At 43.0% G+C, this 18,149-nt stretch overlaps 1 protein-coding gene and 1 long non-coding RNA gene across 6 annotated transcripts in view; one reads left to right on the forward strand and one right to left on the reverse strand.

Annotated features, from left to right (window-relative positions):
- Positions 1-18,149, reverse strand: part of PDE4D (phosphodiesterase 4D) — a 1,379,610-nt gene that overhangs the window by 1,343,167 nt on the left and 18,294 nt on the right. The window contains exon 1 of one of the 4 annotated variants that reach the window (XM_041765467.1): positions 797-915. The exons of 2 other annotated variants lie outside the window; for them this stretch is intronic. The gene's annotated coding sequence lies outside the window, so the exon portion shown is untranslated. Of the gene's footprint in view, positions 1-796; positions 916-18,149 lie in introns of those variants that run through there. One more of the 4 variants, XM_041765466.1, reaches the window with a different exon arrangement.
- LOC121496806 lies at positions 943-16,968 on the forward strand. Of its 2 annotated transcripts, none has more exons than XR_005989349.1 (5): positions 943-1,295; positions 2,331-2,431; positions 4,799-4,890; positions 10,047-10,117; positions 16,438-16,968. It is a non-coding gene; the product is annotated as an uncharacterized LOC121496806 (long non-coding RNA). The 2 variants fall into 2 exon arrangements; XR_005989348.1 differs by lacking the exon at positions 16,438-16,968 and adding an exon at positions 10,744-13,420.

Here is an 18,149-nt window from a genome sequence, read left to right on the forward strand (position 1 = left end):
CCCCTACCCTCACCCCTGCAATTATACAAACCTAACAAAGGCTTCCCTGGGATAACTTGATCTGCTTCAACCACAAATTCCAATCCACATACTTTCTTCTGTTATGGTTATGTCTGTGTGTATTTAATGTACTTGTGTTAAGTCTTTTAAAAACAAGCCAGTGATTTCTCATTCCCCTCTCCACCACAGAAACAGCACCACTGAGGAGCTTTTCTGTCCATCTAAAAAATGTTCTAGTTACCCACAGATTAGTCTTAAATCAGCTTCAGAGGACAGTGAAGCAAGCTCGTACAGCCACAATGGTACACTGCTCCTTCCTCTGTGCTGGGACTGCTGTGTGCCTGGGTCCCCAAGGGACTGCTCCCTCATGGTTTTGGACAAAGTGGGGGCGGGAAACCTTGCAACTTGCAGGACTCCAGCAGTTTCCTCTCAGCCGGGGCTTTGACACCAGGAGCCTGTCTTAACCTGTTCCTGTTGGACCTTTATCACCTCACTGACCCCATAAAGCCAACAGGGCTGGCAAATGCACTCAACAGCCTCCCAGAAACAGCAGCTTGCCCGTGACCCCGTGACACCAAGCTCCAATAACCCTGCCGGGCCTTCCAAGCTTCAAGAGTCGTTGCCCTGAACTTGATACATAGAGCACAGCACCTCGAAAATGAATCATCTGTTAAGTCAGTATTTTCTAATTGCAATCACTCTCCCTCTCAAGGCATGTAATTAATTTACTGAGGTGTTTTTTAAAAAAAAAAAAAAAAAAAAAGAGAGAGAGAGAGAGAGAGTCAGGATTACTCACACAGTCTTGAAGATGCAATGCCAGCTATTTAGGACAGACACATCCAAGGCCGTGTGAGAACTCAGTTAGGACTACATATGCGTTAACGCAGGAACTGGCAGGCCTCTGGGCTACGGCAACTATAGGACTCGTGCTTCTTGTACACCGGCTATAATTTATGAAACGGAGCCCCAGATCCAGCCAATCATTTAGCTCCTCATAACAAGTCTGACTGGCTCTGGAAAGCTGAAAGGGCTGCGCTAGAGCAACAAGGATGAGATAGTCCACACAATCGTCGGCTTCTCCGGAATCACTTGGCCCTGCGAGGCCAGAGAAAAATCACAGCTTCGCTGTCACAGGGAAGGAGGGCAGATGACCCGGAAAAACGTGACTGGATCTGGAGCGAGAGCTTTCTCGTCTGGTTTGGCAATCCCACCCGTGCCTGCCTCAGAAGACGAAGCTGCACCCCCGCCCCCCCTGCCCAGAAATCTAAAGGACAGCTACGGCAGCAAAACCTGAGGTAACTTCCCCTTTTGATTTTTAGTAGGAGGAATGCAGAGTCAAAATTATATACATGAAGTCACTTGGGCAACAAGGGGTGCTCCATTGCATTCCCCCTTTGTCCACTCCCTGTATGATCATTTGCTGCTAAGCATGCATAGGGGAGGCTCCATGTACCTGAAACGCAGTTGAAACCACAATGCTCTTTTGTGGAGGAAGAGAGATCATTTTCCAGAACAGTTTTAGAGCTACCTTTTCACATGGGCAGCTCTCACCACCACACACACCTCCCCCCCCAAACAAAAATAAAGGATGCTGAGGCAGGGAGTAGAGGACAGGCATTTCCTGACCACCATAAAATGCCTTTCATGTCTCAGAGGAAATAAGTAGGCTCAGAGAAGAAAATTGGGAAGCTAGGTTACTGCTCAGCTCCTCTAGCCCTTGGCACTGAGGCCACATGAGAATGTACCAGAATGTAGGGTGGTGGGACTGAGGGGGCAGGAATGGCATGGAACAGAGCTGACAGGCCTCCCGGGGGGCCCTGTTGTTCCCTCGGTGATGTTCTCCTGAGCACCTCTTACATTTCGAGGTGTTAATCAGAGCAACTACTTGTTATACTGAACTTCTACAGGTGCAGTCATCAAAGGATCTGTGGGAAACATTTCTGAAGTGACTAAACTAGAAAAGGAGAAAAAAAAAAAAAAAAGGAAGAATTGACATTCCACATAATCCAAACACTACACCCTGAGATACTTGACATATTTTACCTAATGACAAATGCTTCCGAATCTTCGGCACCTCACGTGTCTTCAGCGAATTGTGTTTCAAGTGTACCATCAGCAACAACAACTAAAGCTTTGTAACACACTTATAAAAAACAAACTCAATCGTCAGGCTCTCCAAGCGACAACAGAATCTTTACAATATGCAAATCATGTCAGCCTTACATGTTCCCAGAGGGAGACGTGGGGAAGGGAGACTCACTTTGTTTAGTGATAAAAATATAAACAACAGGAACAGAAGAGATGTTTATGCACTTTTTTGTTTGCTGCAGGTTATTGGCTGAATTCAACGTGAGATTTGACGCCAAGAAGGAAAGCACACCAGTACACAGAAAACAGAAAAAGTCTTCCGTTGGCAATTCCCACCCCCAAGGTTTGGTCTTTAAATTTTCCAATTTGTGACTAGCCAGGGAAGAAAATTTCTCCTCTGTGCAAAATTTTTTTTTTAATTAAACTTTGTTTATTTGACAGCACTGTTGCCTGCCATGACTAGGGGAAAACCGAAATTTCTCAGGAAGTGTATTTGCCAAACCTGTTGTTCCCTTTACTGCAAGATAACATGGGTTGCCTAGCCTAACGTGGCAAGCAGGCCCTTAAGTTAATATGGTCACTGAATCCTCACCACACAGAACACCCTTTATAAATTTCCATGAAAATCCCCTCCAAACCCCACATCCAGATCTCCATTTGTCAACAGATAAGGCCAGGAATACAAATAAACTGAGGCCCCTACGTCATTTCACACGTATTCATCCATAGGGAGACTTCACCTCCAGCAGCTTTGAACACACCCCCTTCACCATCCAACACAGTGGCCAACAAACACCCAGCAAGTCCCTGAGCTAGAGGCTTTCACAGCTTCTATACATTCTCTGTGTCAACAGATTCCTAAGTTACTGACTGACCCCCCAGCTCCCTGCCCCTTACAAACACTAAGCATTCTGTTTGACTCAACTTCAAGGTGTTTATCTGTTAATAGGTAATATTCGCCCCCCCCAAAAAACTCATGATGAGGCTTTCTGCAAGACCAGCACTGCCATCCCCTCCCAAACCTTTAATAAACTGTGGTAGCCCAAAACACAGTCACTTCTACTTGGCAGCATTGGGGGGATTTAGATACTTACTAGCTGCAGACATCACATAGCAGAGAAACCCTTACACTGTAACAAAGCATGCAAACTATGCTTCTCAATCATCAGGGTTCCTATCAGTAGGTTCTGGCTAGGGACACTATCTTCTGTTGTCACCTCCAATTAGTGGTGGCTAGGACATCAGGCACTGTCTAAGAAGTCCATGTTACACAAGGGTCACCCAAACAGCTGAATTCAGTTCTTCCTCATTTCCTTGATCACAGCCTCAGAGACAAGAATTAAGATGATCCCGATAAAAGAAAAAAATAGCTCAGGAATGCAAACCTTTTTCTGACCCGAGAACTGTCAGCAAATCTCTAATATCAGAACAGCTATGGTTGACTGAGAAGCATCCCTCAACCTGGGCCAAGAACCATTTCTACTTCCATAAGCTAATTTGTCTGGCCCTGTGGTTTATGTGGCCAAAGGAGTCACTCATGAGCTAACTCTAAGAAACACTCAGATCCACCGTGTTAGTATATCAAACCAGTTCAGAGTGACAGGGTATTAACCCACTCCAGGTCACGTGGATAAAAAAAGCTCTGTTCTTTTCACAGTGTTGGACTCCACCTCAAGCTACCTGAGATCTTGGGACCAGTTTGCTGATAGGCAACTGCCGATACTTCACATGCTGACGCTTTAGGGCCCGCATCTTGGGATGTCAACTCAAAGGGAAATAGTTGCTTAGAAAAGTGGCTGCAAAAGACTTGTCCCACTTTAACAAAGCCAAAAATAAAATTTATATTTAAAAATAAAATAAAATTTACATTTAAATAAAAGGGCAGGGGTACTAGAAACATAAGTTTGTGGTTATCACAGAATGAAGTTCATGTTCTTGGTTCAGACAACATTAACACTTTATCTGGGCACATAGATCTCAAATTCAAATTTGCTCTTGGCACATGGGAATTTTTGGTTAGTGGCTTTTGTTGTTGTTTTAAAAGACAGGATGGAGCCTACATCTTTTTTTAAGATTTTATTTATTTATTCATGAGAGACAGAGAGAGAGGCAGAGACATAGGCAGAGGGAGAAGCAGGTTCCCCATGGGGAGCCTGATGCAGGACTCGATCCCAGGACCCTGGGATCACAACTGGAGCCAAAGGCAGATGCTCAACCACTGAGCCACTCAGATGCCCTGGAGCCTACATTTTGGGGGTTTTTAAATTCATCTTCTCAGAACACGAATGTATGGGCACATAAACATAAGATACATGACAAGATTCTAAAAACATATTACACTTCAAAGTAACGTAAGCCAACAACTTTGCACTCCTACATGCTCAAAATCTGTCTTCTAGGTAACAATATCTCAAAAGAAGGGTCAATTTTTCTATGGTCTTACTGTTTGTCAAAGGTTCTCAAACTCCACACGATACGACATATACCAAAAGAATGGCAATTGCTTACATTTAGTAAGAGGAAAATGTGCATTCCTAATATGTGATACTAAAATCACCTCCTTGTTTCAGGCTGTGTGTGAGTATTGTTAACATGGAGGATCACAGCACAGACTCTGAGCCGGGCCGCTTGGTTTCAAATACCAGTTCTGACCCTTAACTGGGACCCTGGGCAAGTTACCTAACCGAGGTGTATGTCTTGGTTTCCTCAGATGTAAAATGGTACCACACACAGTCACTACCTCCTGGGGCTGGGATGAAGATTCAACAGACAATGCACGCTGAGAACCAAGCCTCTTACACGGTGAGTGTTCATTACAATAAATGTACACAACAGCCGACGTGGGGTGGATTACTCAACAGCTAGATATGCTGAAATATATCTCCTAACGTCACATAGCTCGTTACAGGTAATATTTATAAATAAGATTTTTGTCTTCAGGCCTGCAAGATAACAACTCAAGGGGCCATGTCAGTCACTACAACTGTCAGTGTTTTGCCTGGTGACCACCTGACCCTTTCAACCTGGCCCTGCCTTCAGATTGTCACGCCAGGACGCTAACCTCAGAAATGACACAGAAAGGAGTAACTGTAGCAGACATGATTCATAGGAGAGTTGGTACAAAGTTCAGGCTAGTTTAAAGATTCCCACATGAAGGCAAAAATATAATGGAAGCCATTAATCTTCAGTCATGGTACCTTAACAAAAAAGACATGAAGGAAGGAAAAAAGAGAGTTACCTATCACGAACAGCTGTGCTGATTATCCTACTACATGAACCATGGCTAGGATTCATGCTGACTTCTCAGCTTAAATATGAGAAAGCATTGAAGCTAATTATCTCCTTTCCTGCCTGCGATGGGAGATTTCTCAGAGCAGGAGGATATTAACTGCAAGTTCAACATGCTCGTGAAGAAGGTGCAGAGGGGAAAAAAAAAAAAACAGAGTTGACTTGGTGAGGGAAGAGTCACCCTAGGGAAGGACTGTGTACCTTTAAACTCAGTGATTCATTCATTCATGCATGCATGAGTGGTCTTGCCCCTTACCCCCTCTCACTGCCGTATAACTAACCATACTACCACCACCACCATCACCAGCCACATATAACCACTTACAGTTCCAGAGGGAGCACATACTGTACCCTTCCATCTGCCTGCCCTTCCCCTCACACCCCCACCTCCTTTCCTGAGAGCCTCTTTCTACCCATCTCCTCTCCATGGGAGGGGTTATTGCCTATTGAGTATATTAATTGATCAGTACCACTAACCACATGAATTAGCACTAAAGGACCAAGAAGCAGTAGAGAAGCTGGGGAACATTTTCATTTTAACATAAATTGCTCTAAGAATGAAATTTGGGGCACTTTATGCAAAATCCAAAATGAAATCAAATACTGAGGCTTAATAGCCCCACAACCTCTTTGGTGACATTAGAGAATCATCTCCAGTCCTTCCTAACAAGTTGATAAACTCAGAGAGGGTGCCTAGGTGGCTCAGTCGACTGAGTGTCCAACTCTGAGTTGCAGCCCGGGGCATGATCTCAGGGTGGTGAGATGGAGCCCCCCTCATCAGGCTCTGAGTTCAACAGGGTGTTTGCTTAAAATTCTCTCCCTTTGTCCCTCCTCCCACTTGCACTTGTGTGTGTGCTCTCTCTCTCAAATAAATAAATCAAAAGAAACAAACAAACTCAAAGAAGCTCCCATGGTTGCTAGAAATGACTGCGTTAAGTGAAAGCTTTGTGTAGAGGCTGAAGTTGAATGAGCTAAGTCTCAATTATTCTAATTATTTGTTCCTGGCAGAGGATTATAAAGTCCAGGGGTCTCAGAATCAGAGGTGGTGGGATCACCTCCCCCTGCCCCCCTGCTGATTTAGCTACAGAGTCAGACATGAAGTCTCTCCCTAGGCCCACTTGTGCTCCGAGGCCTTGTCACGTGGAGCATTGCTGCAGTTCAGGCTGGTGACCGAAGGGACAAGTCACTAGACATTCAACAAAGAAAAGGAGGATGGGAGGGGCTATAGAATCGTAGCAAATAGTGTGCTGGAGGGTAGCCTCCAGGATCATGACGCAGGTCCAGTTTGTCTCTAGGCCCTCTCCCACTTCATCTCCATCCCCTCCTTCCCACCAAGAAACATTTGCCTAATCTCCCTGGCTCCCTCCACCAAAGTGGCCCACAAAGGAACCTGACCTCCTCTGCTCCCATCAAAAAAATTGTGTTGTGTGCCAACCTCAGAGCAGCCAGATTAAAACAGTTGGTGCCAGTATGTGTTTCTTCTATCTTCCAAGTGGCACTCTGCTTTAGTAAGGGCTTTCTAGAAATAAAGCTGAGAACCCAAGAAACGCCATTGGACATTTCGGGCCCCTTGGAGCAGGACAGTAAAGGCATGTAGGAGGCATACAGGGCTTTCTGGGCCCTGGGAACCCCACGAGCACATCCAATGTCTTCTTCTCTCAAGAGTGGCCAGCCCTACATGCAGCGATCTGGGCCAAGGGGAATGCCATTTTCACTCCTCCATGCAATGCCACCACTTGGCATTGGAGACTGCACAATCTGCCCAGCCACTCATGCCAGCCCTGCCTCTAAGGTCTCTGAGCCTTCCCTCACTATATCCAGAGCACAGGCCACCATCCACTCAGAAAGGACTTCTCACTTACTTAACCTTCCCAAAATAGAGGTAAATAATCGGTGTGTCAAAAGGAGTTTGGCTCTGGAGACATCTTTGTGATCACCAGAAACTAAAAGAGGCATAGGCTGCTCCGTGTCTCCCAGTCCAGAAAAAAAAATTTCTCTTTTTGGCCGTAAGAACTTAAGCACAGAAATCAGGGTGCGGACTGGAAGAAGAGCAGACTGCACTTGAGTCCCATGTGCATTATAAAATAATTCAGTGGCTCATGAATTTCATGTACTCGGGATTATAGAAGGTGTATGTTTGCACTGGCAGACCCCTGACTCCCACCACAAGATGCTCATCCTGTAGGTCTAGAATGGATCCTAGAAACCTGCATTCTTATTGGCATCTTTGAGGCTTGCAAAGCCAGGTGTTCACAGATTGCTCACCAAGAAACATGCACGGCAAACCTCTTAAGACAAAGCCCAGCACGTTGCTCCTGCTCATCACTTGCTTCCTATAACTCTTAATAATCAGAATTGATTCCAACTTTACATGCTCGACTTGGACTTGACCTTTAGCTAAATGAATATAGCACATGGGGATGGCAGTGTGGTTACAAGCCAGGGGGTGGCTTCATACAAAGAAGGAAAGAGAAATTAAGACAGAGAGAGCATAATGAGCATCCTTCCAAAGATCTGTTAGCCACTGATGAGACCTCCTGAGCCCCAAATACCACCCTCCTCATTCCATAGTATCTACAGCTCTGACAAGATAACACGGAAGAATCTGGAACAACTATCTATGGATCAGAAGTTCCCAAAGTAAAAACACTCACAATATTGGCACTTCCATTTTTCTGCCTCAGACACAGGATACAGGGTTATTTGTTTTGGAGGACAAAGCAGGTCCCAGGTAAACAGGAGTTTTTAAATGGTTGAGTCTACAAACTTTAGCACGATATAAAAGCAAATCTCAAACCTGATTGGCTGGTGTGTTCTGTGAGTCTTGGCTCTTTTCCTCTACTGTTGATGCAGGCCCTCCACAGGCGGCTGGAGCTAACTGTGTCTATTTACACTTGAAATCACTCCTCACAATAAATAGGACCATCCTTCAGGAAATCTTCTGTTTGGTTTGCATGCTCCCAAGGATAGGACAAAGCTCTCTTGTTGAAGAGCATAAATAACAAAAGCTTTGTTCTTCCCAAACCAAGAGGGAAACTAGATCTATCCAAAATCACTTGGTCTTTAACTGCGTAAGGATGACAAGAATGAAATATTATTTTAGGCTGTCCAACAGCATCACTCAGGCTCCTCTCCTGGCTTCAGAAAACAATGACTCAGTATGGCCTTTTTCTGACAGGAAAACACTCTTCCAGAGATTTGGAACCAGGGCTCTTTTTGCATTTAAACTAATGGAAGCAAGGCACCTGGGTGGGTTGGTGGTTGAACGTCTCTTTGGCTCAGGTCGTGATCCCGGAGTCCTGGGATCAAGTCCTGCATCCGGTTTCCCAGAAGGAACCTGGTTCTCCCTCTGCCTATGTCTCTGCCTCTCTCTATCTCTCATGAATAAATAAACTAAAAAATAAATTAAAAAATAAACAAGCCAATGGAAACTATTCAAAGCCCACTTAGCTTTCCACAGGCAGAGGAACACAGCTGTTTGTACTCATAGAATGAAAGTAAAATAGAAACCATAAAAGGAAAAAATATATATTTTTTCTTACTTCATCCCAGCTGCTTGACATGTGTTTTATTGCTTGATTCCTTCAGCAACTTCTTGGAGGTTGGTGTTAGCCCCCCTTTTACCCAGAGTAAGAGAAGTTAAATAAATTTCTCTAAGGACACAGAGTTGATAAATGGCAGAGCTGGAAATTAAAAGTAGCCTCAAATCCTATCTGTTAAGATTTAAAACAGAAGCCTCCCATGTTTTCCATAATATTTATATTTTACATAAATATGATTGTTTTAACAACCTGCTTTGTATGGCTAAGTAATTCTCTACATCACATGGAAAGTACTGTAACATTTTTACTAACTACACAGGATCTCCTAGAAGGGAATTTACTCTAAGTGATTGATTATACCAGTCCCCTACTGATGAACATTGACGTTATGTCTATTTTTCCTTATGAATATGCTTTTGCAAACTTGTTTTTACATTTGTGCAGTTGTCCCCTAATTGTCCTACGAATTGCTAGACAAAAAAAAACATATTTTCTTTTTTACATTTTCATTTTATGTTCCAGTACATATCATCCAATTGCTCGCCAAAAGGTGTGTACCTAGGGTTCTTCCTACATTTAAACCAATGGAAGCTCCTGGCAGCAGCATGGGCGTGCCCATTTCCTCACACTCAGGCACACCAAGTTCAACCAACCATTTACATTTATGCCAAAATGACAAGAGTCAACAAGAGCGTTGTTGCTTTTATTTGCATTAATTTCATTACTAGGAAAACTAGACTCTTTTTTTTTTCTTATGTACTGATCATTGGCAATTCTTTCAGAAATTAATCATTCGTCTCCTTTTTCTACTTCTCTATGAGAGCCTGACTACAAAATTCATCACAAAGGCTTTCTCCTGTCTCTTGCTTTCGCCCTGTCCCTGCTGCTCTATTGGAAACTTTGATCTATAACCAAGAAAAATTCAGTAACGTATTGCCAGGGTGATTAGTCCAGTTCTGTAAAACATGTTCCAAGAAGAAAAACTGGTTATGTCTAAAGGACAGAGAACCATAAACTTCTACTTGGTTGTCTGCTTCAGAAATAGGTCATTCCCTTGACTTTACTGGCACTTGTTTATCTTCTAAAAAACAATGATCCATTCAAACTGAATCTTGCTCTTTTGCACAGGGAAATCTGGATAACAGAAGAGGGCCAAGAAAGTTTGGAGAATATCCCCAGAACCAGGAGCCAGAAGGGAGGTAGGACACACACACACATCCATACCCCACATAGGGGCAGACCCCAGACTCATCGATTGCTTGTGCTGAGGCCCAGGTTACAGATGCCCTAGCTTAAAGGAAGCTAAAACTCATAGGCAAAAAGTGTCTTGTCTGAAGACAGTCTCTTGACTCCCTGAGCAGAACTCATTCTACTGGAGGATATTGGCCAGAAGTAGAACATAGCCCAAGTTGAATGACCAGAACATAAGACACGGGCTGTACCTCCCATAGGGCCGGAATTATGTTGAAAGGCCTTTGGCCAAGAGTACCATCACCCCAGGCTCAGGCACTTGTGCACAGGGGGGCCTGACCATGTGCTTGGGCAGCATTTTAGCTGCTAGGCTGGGCAGGATTCTGACTGGCTGTGGCTGGAGTACTACAGGGATGACATTAGGCTGCCCTCTTGTTTCTCTCAAGAAAGAAAATGACCAAATCCAAATAGCAAAATAGGACAGCTCTTAAAGCAGCCAGCTTTTCCCTTACAAATCTCACTTGTATTATTGGCTTAGTTTGATGAATATCATTGGTTCAGATTCAGCCAAAGCCACACTCTGAACAAAAGAACACCAAGCCTGGTCTCATGGTGGTTCTATCCTCCCATACAGGCTTCTGCCTTAGCTCAGGAAAGACCCAAACGTGACCAAAACATCTCATGAGAGAACAGGACAAGAGCTACCCTTTCTCACCTCAACTGTGGAAAAATGCATGGGTCTTTATCCCCATACACGTTCCCCAGAGGGGACCAAAAACAAGCAGCCAGAAGCTTTCCAGTGGCACGAGCTCCCTCTGCGGAGTACTCCTGCTGGTCCCACCTTGAAGCTCTTACCAACTCAAACGAAGGCTATATTCCACCCAACGCAGACCCTTGGAAGGCCTCAACAAGGCAGCCTTCTCCATCTTTTCTCAGTTGAAAAGTATTTTTCCTAACTCTTTAGACATCCTGTGGCCTAAAAGAAGAAACGGCTCACACTGAGAGTTAAGGAACTGAATGAGCACATCTGGAAAACCAGCCTAGATTGGAACGGTGATGACTTTGTTGTGCCAGGAGCTGCACATGCACTGTACCATTTAATCCCCACAAGGACCTTCCAAGGTGGGTCTTGGTATCTGACCAAGAAGACAGAGGAAACAGTAAGAGCCCCACTGATTCTTCTAGAGAACTTCATTAACTTTCATGAGAACTTTAAGCATTTCTTCCAAAAGGCCAAAGGGAAAGCATGGAGGACTCGGTCTCAAATGCTAACCTGTCTCGAAAGTTCATTCCTGGCCACTGAACCAATTGGCTCCCCTCGGCTTCCTCCCTGGAAAAAAAATGATCTCATGCTGGTGGCTTTCTTTGGGAATAGGACATTTCCCATAAGAGAAAATTCTTTCCAAATAGTGCTTATTTTAGGAGAGTTGTGTAGATTCCCAGTCATCACACAGGAAGTGTGATACCCCTCAATCAAGGACAGACACTGCAAGAAAATCTCAGCAACCCTATTGGGGTCATGAAAGAGTCAAAATAAAGAAAGAATGAACGAACCAGATGGGAGAAGTTAGGTGGGTCCAGAACATTTGTGAACACGTGAATTATCATCTCCAGGGATTCCAGAGGTCTTTATCTGCTGGCTCTGAAGATTGGACTATATGCAATCAGTTTCTACTTCTTGAAACATTCATTTAATTTAGATTAGCCCATCTGCTTCTTTTGTCTCCAAAAAGGATCCAAAGAAACTAATTCCTGATTCCAAGGATGAAAGCGATACCACTTAGAAATGTGTAAGATTTATTTATAATACACCTTCACACTCCACTACATTGGTAAAATACTTAATTCCATAGAGCATTCAAAATGATACCTGACTCGGTGCTAAGTACCTACAAGGAACTGAATAAATACATGTTTACTAATTTATATCCATCTGCATAATAATGGTAAAAAATACCATGCATTCATAAGAAACTTCACTATTTTCAAAACGTTTTCACGAATGCCATTTTAAAGGAACCTCAAAATCTCATGCAGTTCTGAGAAGGGGCTTTGTGAACATAGTACGAAGGTTTATATGCTGGCGCTGCCACTCATTGGCTGTGTGACCTCAGTCACCTCACTGAAAGGCTCTGAGCCTCAGACTTCTCAATTATAAAACATGAGTGGAACTTCTTCCTTCCTTGCAGAGATGAGGAGAGACCTAAAGATAACAGATGCCAAAGCTACAGCAGGTACCTGATGCATGGCAGGAGTTTGGAAATGGAAGTGAAGAATGATGAGAAAGCAGGACTGGTATCATCATGCCTTCCCACAGCCCAGGGAGTGGAGGATGGAGGGGATTTAGTGGTTGACCAGTGCCTGCTGCCACCCAGGGCCACAGCCAGGAGACCAGCCGGTCAAGTCTTCGGCATGCCCAGAGGAAAGGGTTCTCTGCTCTGTTTGAAAACCTGAGGTGTAAAAGGTAGAATTTTTGCCAAAACCGGAGTGTTGATATCTGAAGCTTGGAAAGAGCTGATTCACGATTTCAGCAGCAAAGGAGGCAATTAAAATAAAACTCTCTTTCCATGCTAGTGTTGTCAATAGGAAGCAAATATAAGTCAGGAGAATCTCTTCTCATTCTGATGCAAAACTTCCCAAGGATTTGATGGGTTTTGTCTTGACCATCATTTGTATTTCTTTTGAGCTGCTTTCTGGAATTTACTAAATCTAACATTTTGGTGTCTATCACCTGCCCTTCAGCTTAAGTGAATTCAGCTTCTGAACAAAACAGCCCCAAACTTAAGAGAAGTTTGCCCCTTCCGGAAAGCTGCTGGGGGTCACCCTGTCTAAATATCACCTTGTTTAAAATATGCAGCACATCCCTCCAAAGCAGTTATAAAGGTCATTTTAGGAACCTGTGTGGCCTCTGACATGCAACAGTCAAGAACTTTTTTATCTGCGCTTTGCCAGGTCTAGAACTGCTCAGTGCTAAAACATTGGGATGTCTTTGCTTGGAACTTTCAACATACAGTGTTATAGTAGTTTCAGATATACAATATAAGGGTTCCACAACTGTATACCTTACTCAGTGCTCATCGTGATAAGTAGACTTTTAATCCCCTTCACCTATTTCATCCATTCCCCACAATATCCAACAGGGAAATTATTTGCATTTCAACCTTCCCTCAGGCAACAATATCCAACAGGGAAAAGTCTCTGACAAATGGTGTTGGGAAAACTAGACAGCTGTATGTATGCAAGAGAATGAAAACGGACCACTTTCTTACACCACACACAAAAATAAACTCAAAGTGGATTAAAGACCTAAAAGTGAAACCACAAAACTCCACAGGCAGTAATTTCCCTGACATCAGCCATAGCAACGCTTTTCAGAAATGTCTTTGGTAATGGAAACAAAAGCAAAATTCAACTATTTGGACTACCCCAAAATAAAAACTTTTGTACAGTGAAGGTAGCTATCAACAAGAGGAAAAAAAGACAACTTACTGAATGGGAAAAGGTAATTGTAAATATTCGATAAGGGGTTAATATCCAAAAATTCATAAAGAACTTACACAACTCAACACCAAAAATAAATAAATAAATAATCCAGTTTAAAAATGTGCAGAGGACGTGAATAAACATTTTTCCCAAAGAGGACATACAAATGGTGAACACATGAAAAGATGCTCAATGTCACTCATTATCAGACAATTTCTTTATAGTAAGTTATTATAGAGTCAGCGTTGCTGGCAATACTTTGAGACCTGACTCCTAAGATTAGGGTATTTTCAGAACCTCACAACAAGAACAAAAGTCGATGGTGCTCTCTGCAGTAAGCCTAAATGAGACTCTGTGAAATCATTGAAATAATCTACTATAGGTATCACTCTCATTTCCAGATCTTTGTGATGATATTGATAGAAGATCTGGAGCACACATTACCATACTGTACCAAATAAGCCCTAGTGAACAACAACAACAACAAAATGGACAGAGAAAGCTAGAGGATCCAGAACTCTCCCTCCCCCACTACCTGGAAGAAAACAAGTGAAAACATGCTATGATCTCTAGACAGCATACTCTACCTGCTAAAAAAAAAAAAAAAAAAAAAAAAAAAATTTTAAAAGCCAATGTTGTAAATATTTATTTGACACTCTGCCCACTGTGTGATTTAGCTAACAACTGTTCCAAGTTGTTAGTAAATCCTCCCACTATTTCTTTCTTCTTGGCTTTATTTTCCCTAACTTTGTCCTTTTGCTTCTTTACCTCTGCATTTCTTTGGTGTTTCTTGCATTTATTTCTGTTCCTTTATCCCCCTGTTCTTCATGATATGAAAGCGCTCTCAGGTAAGCGCTATACAAATGTCAAATTGTATCATTATTACCTTTACCATCTTTATTATTTATGCCAAGACATCATTATCTTGCATTCTCACTACTATATCTACAACTTGTTCCTCCAGCTTTTTTTTTTTAAAGATTTTATTTATTTGTAGACACAGAGAGAGAGAGGCAGAGACATAGACAGAGGGAAAAGCAGGCTCCATGCAGGAAGCCTGATGTGGGACTCGATCCCGGGTCTCCAGGATCACACCCTGGGCTGCAGGCAGTGCCAAACCGCTGTGCCACCGGGGCTGCCCCTCCCCCCCCCCTTTTTTTTTGTTCCTCCAGCTTTTATCTTACCTGGTCTTCTACAGATTTTTTTAGAACATAAATATTAGCACATAAATATTGATAATAAAAGGCAAAGTTGAATATCTTTCTATTAACCATCTATGATCACAATTGTTGTGTTGAAACAATAGGAAAAACTCCAAGGATATGAAAGACTTGTTTCTTGATATTAGTAAGCTTACAACATAGAGTGACAAGCCACACAATGAGCAAGTAGGACATCTATAAGATGTGCAGGTGACTAGAGTTCACACAGAGGACCAAGTCCGAGTTAGCCAAGTAGAAGTGACCATGGAAGGTTTTCTGAAGGGGAATTGCAAAAGGGAAAAGAAAGAGATGGGAAGTCTGGGGGGAATAAAGAAAGACATTCTATCCAACTCACCAATGCCATTAAAGCATTTTCTATAGCTTTTTACATCTCCTAGGGACTACTCGGTTTTTTGATGCCTCGCTTATTTCTGTTCTGACTATATTATCAAAGGCTGCTTTGGAACTTGAGAAAGTGCTAATCTGTCTTATTTTACACAATTTTTTGTTATTTTTTCTTATTTCCGTGATCTTGCATATTGCTTTTGTGCAACCACAGCCTGCTCCTCTAGTTCTTTCAAGTTTCTCAGATCTTCTTAGGTATGTATTTTTAGCAGGGCATGTGAAAGGTAACACTTTTCACAAAGCAGTTCTGCAGCATCTGCTGTGTGAGGTACAAGTGAACACAGCAGCCTGGAGACTCTATTGCAGCCCTCACCGATGTTCTCCATTGTCCCTCAGGCCACTTAGTCCTCTCTGCATAAAAGATCAGGTTACAAAACAGCCTCCTCCACACTGAAATGGGGACGCCAAAGCAAAATGATCTAAATGTGGTCTGAATCTGCTAGACGGTTCACCCACTTCAAAGGACTCCAAGCCTGGGACATAATCATTTCCACCATCTATTTCAACAGGCTACACCTTCTTTTTCAAAGATGTTTGACATTAAAGTTGATACAGAGACTCTTACTTGAAAATTAAACTTCATCATGGTGAGAAAAAGGGGGAGACATTTTTAAGTGAGAAGCCAGACTCCCGATACCACAAGTGTCTAATTGTGTTCTTAATACAGATAGGATTGGAAACATGGGCTACAAACAAGAGAGTCTCCCTTCCTGAAACCTGCCCTCCCCACAGGTCAAAGCACAAAATGAGTCACCTGTCTGCTTGCAGGGAACAAGCGTTTTGTTCTGAAACAAAGGAAGCAATGTCAAATTCCAAGGTCTAAATGAATTCTTATCAATCTTACATTCACACAAAGGTGTGCTTCACTGATCATCCTGAAAGCTAACATTTCTTGTGAAGGGGCTATTTGAGAACTAGAAGGAGCAAGGGGGAGGAAACACCACAAGATGGAACAGCAAGGGGAGACGAAGACAGTGGGGGGGAAAGATATAAACTCTTCTACATGATTTCCCAAGGCCAGTCATGGCAAAGGCCACTTATGGCATTAGCCTTGCACACGACAGGGCGCTCTCCCTCTGCCCTTCCGGCACATTGAGGGATCCTGTACCATCTGCATGTTTGTTTCCGATCGGCTAAGTTTAATAACGTCCAGCTTTCACCCATGTGACTTTGGGTTTTAAGAAAAATCACATCAGGGTAAAGTATGTGTCCCACCAAGTGTCCCTTTCTCTACCCAGCTCTGTCTTTTGAATGAAGAATGAAGAGCTCCAGGAAGCATATCAAGGTACATTTTTCTCCACAAGGAGACACCAAGCTGAATATAAGCCATGGATATTTGCAGACTGCAAATCAGTGAAACATCAGCCTGCTTCTTTTCATTAAAAGTTTGATTTATCAGGCAAATTTTCAAGGCTCATTGCTGATGGATCTCCCCCGGAGCCAACTTAAAAGCCAGACCTTTGATTTATGGAAATAAAATACACATAGTACACTACTTCAGTTCTGAGTATCTACTTTGAATTTCATTTTACAGGTAAAAAATGCTCATCCTGTAATTGATGCCTTAATTTTTGACTCAGAGTCCCATGATTTGGCCCTTAGCTCCTTCCTCAAATTGTCATTTTAATTCAGTTCTGCATCCACACATACATACATTAATCAAGTTCTACCATCTTATATATGTACCTCTTTGCTGGTTAGCAGGCTTAGGGACAGATTACAAGTCAGCCTGTTCCACTCAGAATGAGCCCAGCAGCAACTGGAGAGCCAACTCAAGTTGCCTCTTCCTCATGGAGGTTTTCAAGAATGGCTGCTGGCCTGCTGCTACCAGATGGGTGAGGGTATTGCCCTCCTATGCATATGGTGAGGCCCAGGTGTCAAACTCTACAAGGTCGCTAACATATGCCCAAACTGGCCAACAGGCAGTCAGCACTCCTGGAGGGCCTGTTCACACAGGATGGATGAGAAAGGACGTGGTTCCTAATCTGAATGAACACAACATGTATACGCACACACATGCACCCATAGTCATATACATATGTGCACACACATACATACCTGCTCCTGACAGAGGGGGAAACACTCATGAAGTCCCCAAAATAATAACATTTAAAATTAACCAAAAGTACTAACAAGGCTCTAAGGTTTGGAAGGAGCTATTTTGCAAATGCTCCTTCTACCTTCCAAAATAAAACACCAGGATAAAGAAATGAGAAAAGGGGGATTTGGATTTGGGGTGAACATCTGAAACTGAGTAACTGAAGAGTACAATTCATATCTCCAACAGATAAGATAAAAAGGCTTATGCTACTAAAGAAAAGCAGAGAGAATTTAATTTTTTTTTTTTTAAAAAAAAAAAGGAGGGGCAGTCCGAGTGGCTCAGCGGTTTAGCGCCTGCCTTCGGCCCAGGGCCTGATCCTGGAGACCTGGGATCAAGTCCCACATCAGGCTCCCTGTGTGGAGCCTGTTTCTCCCTCTGCCTGTGTCTCTGTGTGTGTCTTTCTGTGTCTCTCATGAATGGATAAATAAAATCTTTTTAAAAAAATAATAAATAAATAAAATTTTTAAAAAGGATGTGGGATATGAGGGACGCCTGGGTGGCTCAGCAGTTGAGTGTCTGCCTTTGGCTCAGGGCATGATCTAAGAGTGCCAGGATCAAGTCCCACATCAGGCTCCCTGCAGGAAGCCTACTTCCCCCTCTGCCTATGTCTCTGGCTCTCTCTCTCTGTGTCTCTCATGAATAAATAAAATCTTTTTTTTTTTTTAAAGGGGCGATGAGTCAAAGAACAAAAAGGGGAAGGAGGAGAGAGGCAAGAGTTAGAAAGGGGGCTGAATGCAAAGGTTGAAGCTGAGAAGACACAATGAGAAGAAAAGGGACTACCACTAAACAAATGTGAGCTGAGTTTCCATTTTAACTTTCAGCCAACATAAGTTATGAGAGATTTTGAAA

Source organism: Vulpes lagopus, chromosome 8 (assembly GCF_018345385.1).
Source record: "Vulpes lagopus strain Blue_001 chromosome 8, ASM1834538v1, whole genome shotgun sequence".
Taxonomy (NCBI): domain Eukaryota; kingdom Metazoa; phylum Chordata; class Mammalia; order Carnivora; family Canidae; genus Vulpes; species Vulpes lagopus.